A 12,312-nucleotide genomic window follows, 5' to 3' on the forward strand; every position below is an offset into this window, starting at 1 on the left:
CACTTTGCTTTCTTGCATTTCTTTTTCATTGGGATGGTTTTAGTTGCTGCCTCCTGTATAATGTTGCGAGCCTCCACCCATAGTTCTTCAGGCACTCTGTCCAGCAAATCTAAATCCTTAAACCTGTTCCTCACTTCCACTGTGTATTCATAAGGGATTTGGTTTAGATTGTATCTTACCGGCCCAGTGGTTTTTCCTACTTTTTTCAGTTTAAGCTTGAATTTTGCTATAAGAAGCTGATGATCTGAGCCACAGTCAGCTTCAGGTCTTGTTTTTGCTAACTGTATAGAGCTTCTCCATCTTTGGCTGCAGAGAATATAATCAATCTGATTTCGATGTTGCCCATCTGGTGATGTCCATGTGTAGAGTCGTCTCTTGTGTTGTTGGAAAAGCGTGCTTGTGATGACCAGCTTATTCTCTTGACAGAACTCTATTAGACTTTGCCCTGCTTCGTTTTGATCTCCAAGGCCAAACTTGCCAGTTGTTCCTTTTATCTCTTGATTCCCCACTTTAGCATTCCAATCCCCTATAATGAGAAGAACATCCTTCTTTGGTGTCACTTCTATAAGGTCTTGTAAGTCTTCATAGAATTGGTCAATTTCAGTTTCTTCAGCACCAGTAGTTGGTGCATAAACTTGGATTACTGTGATGTTAAAAGGTCTGCCTTGGATTCGTATTGAGATCATTCTGTCATTTTTGAGATTGCATCCCAGTACAGCTTTCGCCACTCTTTTGTTGACTATGAGGGCCACTCCATTTCTTTTACGGGTTTCTTCCCCACAGTAGTAGATATGATAGTCATCCGAACTGAATTCGCCCATACCCGTCCATTTTAGTTCACTGATGCCCAGGAGGTCAATATTCTTGCCATCTCATTTTTGACCACATCCAACTTACCCAGGTTCATGGTTCTTACATTCTAGGTTCCTATGCAATATTTTTCTTTACAGCATTGGACTTTCCTTTCGCTTCCATGCATATCCGCAACTGAGCGTCCTTTCGGCTTTGGCCCAGCCGCTTCATCAGCTCTGGATCTACTTGTACTTGTCCTCCGCTCTTCCCCAGTAGCATGTTGGACACCTTCCGACCTGAGGGGCTCATCTTCCAGCGTCATATATACAGTGGAATTTGCTGCCAAGGAGTGTGGTGGAGTCTCCTTCTTTGGAGGTCTTTAAGCAGAGGCTTGACAACCATATGTCAGGAGTGCTCTGATGGTGTTTCCTGCTTGGCAGGGGGTTGGACTCGATGGCTCTTGTGGTCTCTTCCAACTCTATGATTCTATGATTCTATTCTATATGCCTGTTGTCTTTGTCCATGGAGTTTTCTTGGCAGGGATACTGGAGTGGCTTGCCGGTTCCTCCTCCAGGTGGATCACATTTGGTCAAAACTCTCCACTATGACCTGTTCATCTTGGGTGCCCTGCTCGGCATAGTTCATAGCTTTTCTGAGTTATTCAAGCCTCTTCGCCACGGCAAGGCAGTGATCCATGAAGGGGCCTACATATAGTAGGTGTATTTAAAATGAGAGTCGTCATAGCGTCCTCTTTTTTGCTCTTCACGATATGGCAACCCTGTCTACACTCTAGTCCATTTAATACCCCTCCAGATTGTGGAAGGAAGTAATAAAAGTGAATAAGCTAGAATGGTGGGGGGGTTCATCTTTCTCCATAGGGCTGAAACTTGGGTAAGGGGGGCTTGTTAACAGTTCTGTGTGGTACCTTTATTGGCTTAAGACCACCATACCTCAAGGACCGCCTTTCCCCATATGAATCAACCCAGACCCCCAGATCATCCTCTGAGGCTCTTCTTTGTGTGCCCTTCTTCCATGAAGGGTCCCAAGGGTGGTAACACGAGAACAAGGCCTTTTCTGTAGTGGCTCCTTGTCTGTGGAACCTCTCCCCAGGGAGGTTTGCCTGGTGCCTTCATTATACACCTTTAGGTGCCGGGCAAAAACATTCTTCTTCAACCAGGCCTTTCGTTGACTCACATGCAATGCCATTTTAAAAAGGGGAGGGAGGTATTGTTTTACTGTTTACTTATATTTATGTTTTTATCCTGTACTGTACACCAGCCTCTGTGAACCAGCCTGAAAACTTATGATGAAGGGAGGTATTATTTTTATCATAATTATTATAGTCCAGTGAGTTCTGGTTGCAGTCCTATCTTGGTGTTCCCTTAATGGAATTTAGTAGAGCTTACTTCTGAGTGATTTATGGTTATTGTGACATTAACCAACACCAGAACTTGGACAACAGGGACCCCTTCTCAACCATAGAATCATAGAATCATAGAGTTGGAAGAGACCACAAGGGCCATCGAGTCCAACCCCCTGCCAAGCAGGAAACACCATCAGAGCACTCCTGACATATGGTTGTCAAGCCTCTGCTTAAAGACCTCCAAAGTAGGAGACTCCACCACACTCCTTGGCAGCAAATTCCACTGTCGAACAGCTCTTACTGTCAGGAAGTTCTTCCTAATGTTTAGGTGGAATCTTCTTTCTTGTAGTTTGGATCCATTGCTCCGTGTCCGCTTCTCTGGAGCAGCAGAAAACAACCTTTCTCCCTCCTCTATGTGACATCCTTTTATATATTTGAACATGGCTATCATATCACCCCTTAACCTCCTCTTCTCCAGGCTAAACATGCCCAGCTCCCTTAGCCGTTCCTCATGAGGCATCGTTTCCAGGCCTTTGACCATTTTGGTTGCCCTCTGGACACGTTCCAGTTTGTCAGTGTCCTTCTTGAATTGTGGTGCCCAGAACTGGACACAGTACTCCAGGTGAGGTCTGACCAGAGCAGAATACAGTGGCACTATTACTTCCCTTGATCTAGATGCTATACTCCTATTGATGAGGCCCAGAATTGCATTGGCTTTTTTAGCTGCCGCGTCACACTGTTGGCTCATGTCAAGTTTGTGGTCAACCAAGACTCCTAGATCCTTTTCACATGTACTGTTCTCAAGCCAGGTGTCACCCATCTTGTATTTGTGCCTCTCATTTTTTTTTGCCCAAGTGCAATACTTTACATTTTTCCCTGTTAAAGTTCATCTTGTTTGTTTTGGCCCAGTTTTCTAATCTGTCAAGGTCGTTTTGAAGTGTGATCCTGTCCTCTGGGGTGTTAGCCACCCCTCCCAGTTTGGTGTCATCTGCAAATTTGATCAGGATGCCCTTGAGTCCATCATCCAAGTCGTTGATAAAGATGTTGAATAAGACCGGGCCCAGGACAGAACCCTGTGGCACCCCACTAGTCACTCTTCTCCAGGATGAAGAGGAACCATTGATGAGCACCCTTTGGGTTCGGTCAATCAGCCAGTTACAAATCCACTGAGTGGTAGCATAGTCAAGACCGCATTTTACCAGCTTCTTTACAAGAATATCATGGGGCACCTTGTCAAATGCCTTACTGAAATCAAGGTAGGCTATATCCACTGAGTTCCCTTCATCTACCAGGCTTGTAATTCTGTCAAAAAACGAGATCAGGTTAGTCTGACATGACTTATTTTTCAGAAATCCATGCTGACTATTGGTGATCACAGCATTCCTTTCTAGGTGCTCACAGACTGTTTTCTTAATGATCTGCTCCAGAATATTCCCTGGTATTGATGTCAGACTGACTGGGCGGTAATTATTTGGGTCCTCTTTTTTCCCCTTTTTGAAAATAGGGACAACATTTGCCCTCCTCCAGTCTGCCGGGACTTCGCCTGTTCTCCAGGAATTCTCAAAGATGACTGCCAGTGGTTCTGAGATCACATCTGCCAGTTCTTTTAATACTCTTGGATGCAGTTCATCTGGCCCTGGAGACTTGAATACATCTAAACTAGCCAAGTATTCTTGTACTATCTCCTTAGTTATTCTGGGCTGTGTTTCCTTTGCTGACTCATTTGCTCCAAATTCTTCAGGTCGGGCATTGTTTTCTTTATCGGAGAAGACTGAGGCAAAGAAGGCATTGAGGAGTTCAGCCCTTTCTGTGTCCCCTGTTTGCATTTCACCATCTTCTCCTCTGAGTGACCCCACTGTTTCTTTGTTCTTCCTTTTGCTACGAACATACCCATAAAAGCCTTTTTTGTTGCTTTTAACCTCTCTAGCAAGCCTGAGTTCATTCTGTGCTTTAGCTTTTCTGACTTTGTGTCTACACGTGCTGGCTATTTGTTTGAATTCCTCTTTGGTGGTTTCCCCCCTTTTCCATTTTTTGTACACATCCTTTTTTAATCTTAACTCAGTTAAAAGTTCTTTAGATAGCCACCCTGGCTTCTTTAGGCACCTTCCATGTTTCCGTCTCATTGGTATTGCCTGACATTGTGCTTTTATTATCTCCCTCTTAACAAACTCCCAGCCATCATGAACTCCCTTTCCTTTTAGTATTACTATCCATGGGATCTCACCCAGCACTTCCCTAAGTTTTATGAAGTCGGCTTTCTTAAAGTCAAGAAATTGAGTCCTAGCATGCTTGGCTGCTCCTTTCCGCTGTATAATAAACTTCAGAAGAGCATGATCACTCGCGCCTAATGATCCTTCCACTTCTACCCCACTAACCAGCTCATCAACATTGGTTAGGACCAGATCTAAAATGGCTGTTCCTCTTGTTGCTTCTCCCACTTTCTGGACAATGAAGTTGTCTGCAAGGCCAGTGAGGAATCTGTTTGACCTTATGCTCTTGGCTGAGTTTGACATCCAACAAATATCCGGGTAATTGAAGTCCCCCATTACTACTATCTCCCTTCCTTTTGCATGCTTGGCCATCTGTTCCAGGAAGGCATCATCTATGTCCTCCTTTTGGCTTGGAGATCTATAGTAAACTCCCACAATGAGGTCTCTGTTATTCTTCTCTCCCTTAATTTTGACCCAAATGCTCTCACTTTGGCTTTGAGGTTCTAAATCTTGGATCTCTTCACAGGTATACACATCCCTGACATATAACGCCACTCCTCCTCCTTTCTTGTCTGGTCTGTTTCTCCAAAATAGATTGTATCCCCCCATTATTACATTCCAATCGTGGGACTTATCCCACCAGGTTTCAGTGATGCCTATTATGTCATATTTAGTTTGCTGTACCAAGAGCTCAAGCTCATCTTGTTTATTTCCCATGCTTTGCACATTAGTGTACAGACATTGAAGTCCATTAATCATTCCCCCATGTCTCTTATTTAAGGATTTTTTCCTCCCACCACTAGGTCTGCATGCTGTTTGCTCCATTTGGTCTATGACATTTGGATGATCATCTTCATCAATTGATAGACTCCTACCTTCAGGAGCACTGTCTCCCTCCCCCACATTAGTCAGTTTAAAGCCCTCCTGATGAGGTTTCTGAGATTTTTGGCAAAAACATTTCTCCCAACCGTTGTGAGGTGCAGCCCATCGCTTGCCAGAAGTCCATCTTCAAGAAACTGCAGTCCGTGATCTAAGAATCCAAACCGTTCCTGTTTACACCATTTGCGAAGCCAGCTGTTCACTTCCACTATTTCCCCCTCTCTCCCTGGGCCACGTCGTTCAACTGGGAGGACAGATGAGATGACAATTTGTGCATTTAATTGCTTCAATTTCCTGCCCAGAGCCTCGTAGTCTCTTTTGATCTTCTGGAGGCTATTGCTTGCAGTGTCATTGGTTCCCACATGAACCAAGAGGAAGGGGTATTTGTCAGTGGGTTTTATGATTCCTTGCAGTCGTTCAGTTACATCTTGGATCTTAGCCCCGGGGAGGCAGCACACTTCCTGAGACATCTTGTCAGGCCCACAGATCACTGCTTCTGTTCCCCTCAGTAGGGAATCCCCTATCACCACTACACGCCTCCTCTTAGGTTTGGTCGGGGTTCTTCCATGAGCTGTCCGTTCCAAGGTCGCCTGCACATTCCCTGAGGAGTGACTTTGCTGCTCGTCTTCATATACCTGATCGACTGAAATGAGGGAGAGATCCTCAAATGGAGTCTGCTCTTCGTCTTCCATGCTAGGGGAGAGGACCTCAAAGCGATTGTGTATTTCTAAACTATCAGAACGAACCCTGGGCCTCCTACTTCTTTGAGTCACGTTTCTCCATATATCTGGCTCCTGTGTTGATGAACTAGCCTCCTTCTCAGGGGAGTCCCCTGTCTCCTCCTTGGTGGAGACGGTGTGCTCTGTTGCTTCCAAGAAGAGCTCCAGCTCTCTAATTCTTTGGAGCGTAGCTACACGTTCCTCCAGTTGCTGGACTTTGTCTTTTAAGAGGGCAATCAACATGCAATTGCTGCAGGTAAAGCTGCCTACAACCTTTGGCAAGATGGCAAACATTGCGCAGGAACCGCAGGCGACTGCAGCTGTTCCCTCCCCCTCCATCATGAGAACGTCGTTGGGGTGGCTACAGCGGTCCTCCATCATAAAAAGCATGAAGACAGGACAAATAACTCCCCCCACACAAAAAAACAAAAAAAAACCCTAGGTCTCCCCCAACAAACGTTTGAGACTAGCGCCCCTAAACCTAAAAGATGGATCAAACTGCGCGCGCCGCTGCCCTGCTACCTCTGATAAGCTCCTCCCACAGCTAATCACCTTCCTCAACAGAAACCCTGCCCCCTCTGAAGATGGGAAGTATAGGAGCCAACTTCTAGGAAAATATTTGAGGGAGCCTTCCCTCCGCCAACGTTGATGGGCATTGCCAATTTGCCATTCAAATGGTGTGCATGCACCGCGTCAGAGTAGACAGGGTTATAACTTGCTCTGCTTACCTGCCCTCCCCCCCAATATTTCAAGTTGGCACCCCTGATGGGAAGTCAGAACAATTTCATAGAATCATAGAGTTGGAATAGACCACAAGGGCCATTGAGTCCAACCCCCTGCCAAGCAGGAAACACCATCAGAGCACTCCTGACATATGGTTGTCAAGCCTCTGCTTAAAGACCTCCAAAGTAGGAGACTCCACCACACTCCTTGGCAGCAAATTCCACTGTCGAACAGCTCTTACTGTCAGGAAGTTCTTCCTAATGCTTAGGTGGAATCTTCTTTCTTGTAGTTTGGATCCATTGCTCCGTGTCCGCTTCTCTGGAGCAGCAGAAAACAACCTTTCTCCCTCCTCTATGTGACATCCTTTTATATATTTGAACATGGCTATCATATCACCCCTTAACCTCCTCTTCTCCAGGCTAAACATGCCCAGCTCCCTTAGCCGTTCCTCATAAGGCATCGTTTCCAGGCCTTTGACCATTTTGGTTGCCCTCCTCTGGACACGTTCCAGTTTGTCAGTGTCCTTCTTGAACTGTGGTGCCCAGAACTGGACACAGTACTCGAGGTGAGGTCTGACCAGAGCAGAATACAGTGGCACTATGGCACTATTACTTCCCTTGATCTAGATGCTGTACTCCTATTGATGCAGCCCAGAATTGCATTCGCTTTTTTAGCTGCCGCGTCACACTGTTGGCTCATGTCAAGTTTGTGGTCAACCAAGACTCCTAGATCCTTTTCACATGTACTGTTCTCAAGCCAGGTGTCACCCATCTTGTATTTGTGCCTCTCATTTTTTTTTGCCCAAGTGCAATACTTTACATTTCTCCCTGTTAAAGTTCATCTTGTTTGTTTTGGCCCAGTTCTCCAATCTGTCAAGGTCGTTTTGAAGTGTGATCCTGTCCTCTGGGGTGTTAGCCACCCCTCCCAGTTTGGTGTCATCTGCAAATTTGATCAGGATGCCCTTGAGTCCATCATCCAAGTCGTTGATAAAGATGTTGAATAAGACCAGGCCCAAGACAGAACCCTGTGGCACCCCACTAGTCACTCTTCTCCAGGATGAAGAGGAACCATTGATGAGCACCCTTTGGGTTCAGTCAGTCAGCCAGTTACAAATCCACTGAGTGGTAGCATAATCAAGACCGCATTTTATCAGCTTCTTTACAAGAATATCATGGGGCACCTTGTCAAATGCCTTGCTGAAATCAAGGTAGGCTGAAATCAATTTGGCCCTGCCCATGTGACCTGCCAACCTAGCAGTTCGAACCACATCAAAGTGCAAGTAGATAAATAGGAACCGCTCCGGCGGGAAGGTAAACAGTGTTTCCGTGTGCTACTCTGGTTCGCCAGAAGCGGCTTAGTCATGCTGGCCACGTGACCCGGAAGCTGTACGCAGGCTCCCTCGGCCAATAAAGCGAGATGAGCACCGCAACCCCAGAGTCGGTCACGACTGGACCTAATGGTCAGGGGTCCTTTACCTTTATGTGACCTCCTTGGTCCTGCCTCCAGGCCTAGGGCATAGCTGTCAATCTTCCCTTTTTTTGCGGGAAATTTCATTATTCCAGCGCCTTTCCTGCTGCTTCCCACTGCTATCCTGGATTGTTACTAATAATAATAATAATAATAATAATAATAATAATTTTTATTTATACCCCGCCCTCCCCAGGCCGGGCTCAGGGCAGCTAACAAGCAATAATAAAAACAAGTTGAATGAATACAACATAAAAACAAGATTAAAATATAACGTTAAAATATTGAAACATTAAAATATTAAAATGCACCCTCATCATAGGAGGAGAAAGGAAAAAGAAAAAAGAAAGGGGGAGGGAATCAAATTGGCTCCAAGCCAAAGGCCAGGCGGAACAACTCTGTCTTACAGGCCCTGCGGAAAGAGATCAGATCCTGCAGGGTCCTGGTCTCATGAGGCAGAGCGTTCCACCAGGCCGGAGCCAGAGTTGAAAAGGCCCTGGCTCTGGTTGAAGCTAATCTAACTTCCTTAGGGCCCGGGACCACTAGGGTGTTGCTATTTATGGACCTCGAGGCTCTCCATGGGGCATACCGGGAGAGGTGTCCCGTAGGTACGAGGGTCCAAGGCCGTGAAGGGCTTTAAAGGTCAAAAGCAGCACCTTAAATCTGACCCTGTACTCCACTGGGAGCCAGTGCAGCTTGAAAAGCACTGGGTGAATATGCTCCCATGGCAGGGACCCCGTGAGGAGCCTCGCTGCAGCATTCTGCACCCGCTGGAGTTTCTGGGTCAGCTTCAAGGGCAGCCCCGCGTAGAGCGAATTACAGTAGTCAAGCCTGGAGGTTACCGTCGCATGGATCACTGTGGCCAGGGCAGGAAAGGTAAGGGACCATATTGTTAGATATCCCGTAGACTGTCCCCCGGACAGGTGAGGCTGCTGATCCCTTATTTTTAAATCAGAAAGTTGACAACTATGGTTCAGGAGCCACCAACTGCCACTGCACCTGAGTCTGCACATTTTCCCAAAGGTTGGTAAGGGGCTCCTGGAAAGTATTACTCTAAGACTTGCTTATGTTTAACTGAAACTAAAAGTTTATACCAAAAAGTAACTCTTCAAGCTGAATCAGAACATCAAACTTGCTCTGCTTGTCAATTCTAAATATTCATTTTAGTTCCTTTTTAAACACATTCAACCTGTTGCAAAAGCTACCCTATGCATGTTTACACATACATGCAGGACAGGAAGGTTGCAATCATTAACAAACAGGCTGCTTACTAGGGATTAAACTCCACTGAACTCCATTTACCTTATTTCCAGGTTAATATGTACACAAGATTGCTTTTACCCACTCTTCATTTTTCTTGCTGTCTTGATGACTTCTCCCAAACCCAGGTCACCTGCCCTCACTCCCTCTATACATCCTCCATGATACAACCTTTTTCGTCTCATATGTTTCACACTCCTAATGTATGCCATGCTTTCTAACCCAAAGCGGAGTGTAGAGAAAGCAGGGGATTAGCAGTCACAGAAAATGACCAAGGGAAAGCATGATGCATGGAGCCTGAGATGTAAGCAAGCACAATATGTGAGCATTTAGGACACATTTTCTTTTCCCAAAGCACAGGTGTTAATATAGTTGGTCAGGGTGCACTTGTAAATTATATATTGGAGCTGCAGCAGGGCTGTTGGCTCCGTGTGGGGTGTGGCAGCGCTAAATATGCATTGTAAAAAGAAGAGGTGGTAGTAAAAGAAGACAAGATGGCGCTAAAAGGAACCTGAAATGGCCTGCAGCTGATACTGGTACATTGTTCCCATGTATAATTGCTGCTTGGTGTGTCCTTTCAGACCTCCTCCATGCATATGCTAAGACAGGCATAGGCAAACTCTGGCCCTCCAGATGTTTGGGACTACAATTCCCATCATCCCTGACTACCAGTCCTGTTAGCTAGGGATGATGGGAATTGTAGTCCCAAACATCTGGAGGGCCAGAGTTTGCCTATGCCTGTGTTAAGAGCACAGAGAAGGGGGAGCAGCACCAGGCAGCTGGCCTTGTTCCAGACATTCAGGGCCCTGTGGTCTCACCTCCTGAGATTTATACTTAGAGCTGAAAGTCTGAAAATGGGCATCTACCTGCGTACAATGAATGTGCACAGCTATTCCTTGCATTAAGGAACTTTGCATGACCAGGGAACCCAACTGTGTGGAGCACCTGTTCAGTTCACACAGTGGCCGGCTGGAGAAAAATGCTGGAAACATATATCTTCCATAGATAAAATCAGAAGTCATTTTACAGTATGGCATTCAATACCATTACCTCAGCAGTTTCAGCTGGTGCACTTAGTCCCATCCTTATCTAGCTGTTTCTAGGATATAGTTAGCAAGAAAGGGTGGAAGAGATAAGGCTCTCTGCTCACACAGCTTCCTGCAAGGACACATTCTTACATGGTGCACGTTCACCTTTCTCGTGCTTAGCCGACATTTCTGATTCCCTTTTAGGGAGGACTACAATTCTCCTTCCTTAGTTTGTATACATGCAAACTCTTTTCACACCCCCGGCTCTACACAGGAAAGTCTGGGTGGGCCTGTCGGGGGTGGAGTTGGTGACAAAATTTGAAAAGGAAAAGTAAGGTTTTGATGTGCCTGAAATTAAAACTTTTAAGGGACTTAAATTTTAGCATCACAATTCACAAGATTATTTAAAATGAATTGTGTGCTAAAACACTTTCATTTGTATTTGAGAAAGATAATCAAATGTTGTATTACTTATTCTTGCAATTTAAAATAAATTTAGCAGTTTCAAGTTTTGTGCTTTTCATTTTTTTCTTCATCTGTTTTTGAAAACTGAAATTAAAAAATATTTTTAATTAAATATTTTCTTGGGTTACAAAAGTACATGCATTGTCTCCTTTTTCAGGTGGTAGAGTCTTTTCTACAGATCAGTTACATTTGAGACAGTGAGACACTGATGTTGCATACAGTATAAGGCTGGGGGAGAAGAGAGGTGAGGAGAGGGTGGTCAACTTATATTCTTTTACTTAGTGTACGTGTGAGGTTTTCGTGTCAGTGTCACTTGGGTGGTTTCTCTTTCTATTTGTTTATTATATTTCCTTGGTAGTGAGAGAGGTTAGGGGGGGGCAGGTTGGTTGTCTTCAGTTGACACGGGGACAAATAAAAGAGAATTCCTTCATTACATACATATGTTGGTTTCTGTTTCCCTCACTGAGTAGCAAAATGCTTGTCACAAGACAATTGTTTACATTCCACAGTCAGAGTTACTGTTGGGTTCCCACGGGAATAGGAGACTGGATGTGACGTACACTGGTTTCCTGTTTTTCACTGTTCTCTCGGTTCCCTTTGTGTCGAGAGGGAGTTGCTTCTCTGCTCTTACAGAGGCAGGATGCATGTTTGTATGCTCTCAGCATAGCTTGTAAATAAAATTAACATGTAATAATAATAATAATATTAATTTATTATTTATACCCCGCCCATCTGGCTGAGTTTCCCCAGCCACTCTGGGCGGCTCCCAATCAGTGTTAAAAACAGTACAGCGTTACATATTAAAAACTTCCCTGAACAGGGCTGCCTTAAGATGTCTTCTGAGTGTCAGGTAATTATTTATCTCTTTGACATCTGATGGGAGGGCGTTCCACAGGGCGGGCGCCACTACCGAGAAGGCCCTCTGTCTAGTTCCCTGTAGCCTCACTTCTCACAATGAGGGAACCGCCAGAAGGCCCTCGGCGCTGGATCTCAGTGTCCGGGCTGAACGATGGAGGTGGAGACGCTCCTTCAGGTATACAGGACCAAGGCCGTTTAGGGCTTTAAAGGTCAGCACCAACACTTTGAATCGTGCTCGGAAACGTACTGGGAGCCAATGCAGATCTCTCAGAACCGGTGTTATGTGGTCCCGGCGGCCACTCCCAGTCACCAGTCTAGCTGCCACATTCTGGATTAATTGCAGTTTCCGGGTCACCTTCAAAGGTAGCCCCATGTAGAGTGCATTGCAGTAGTCCAAGCGTGAGATAACTAGAGCATGCACCACTCTGGCGAGACAGTTCGCAGGCAGGTAGGGTCTTAGCCTGCGTACGAGGTGGAGCTGGTAGACAGCTGCCCTGGACACAGAGTTAACCTGCGCCTCCATGGATAGCTGTGAGTCCAAAATGACT

Source organism: Podarcis bocagei (assembly GCF_964188305.1).
Source record: "Podarcis bocagei genome assembly, chromosome: 5".
In the NCBI taxonomy this organism is placed as follows: Eukaryota; Metazoa; Chordata; class Lepidosauria; order Squamata; family Lacertidae; genus Podarcis; species Podarcis bocagei.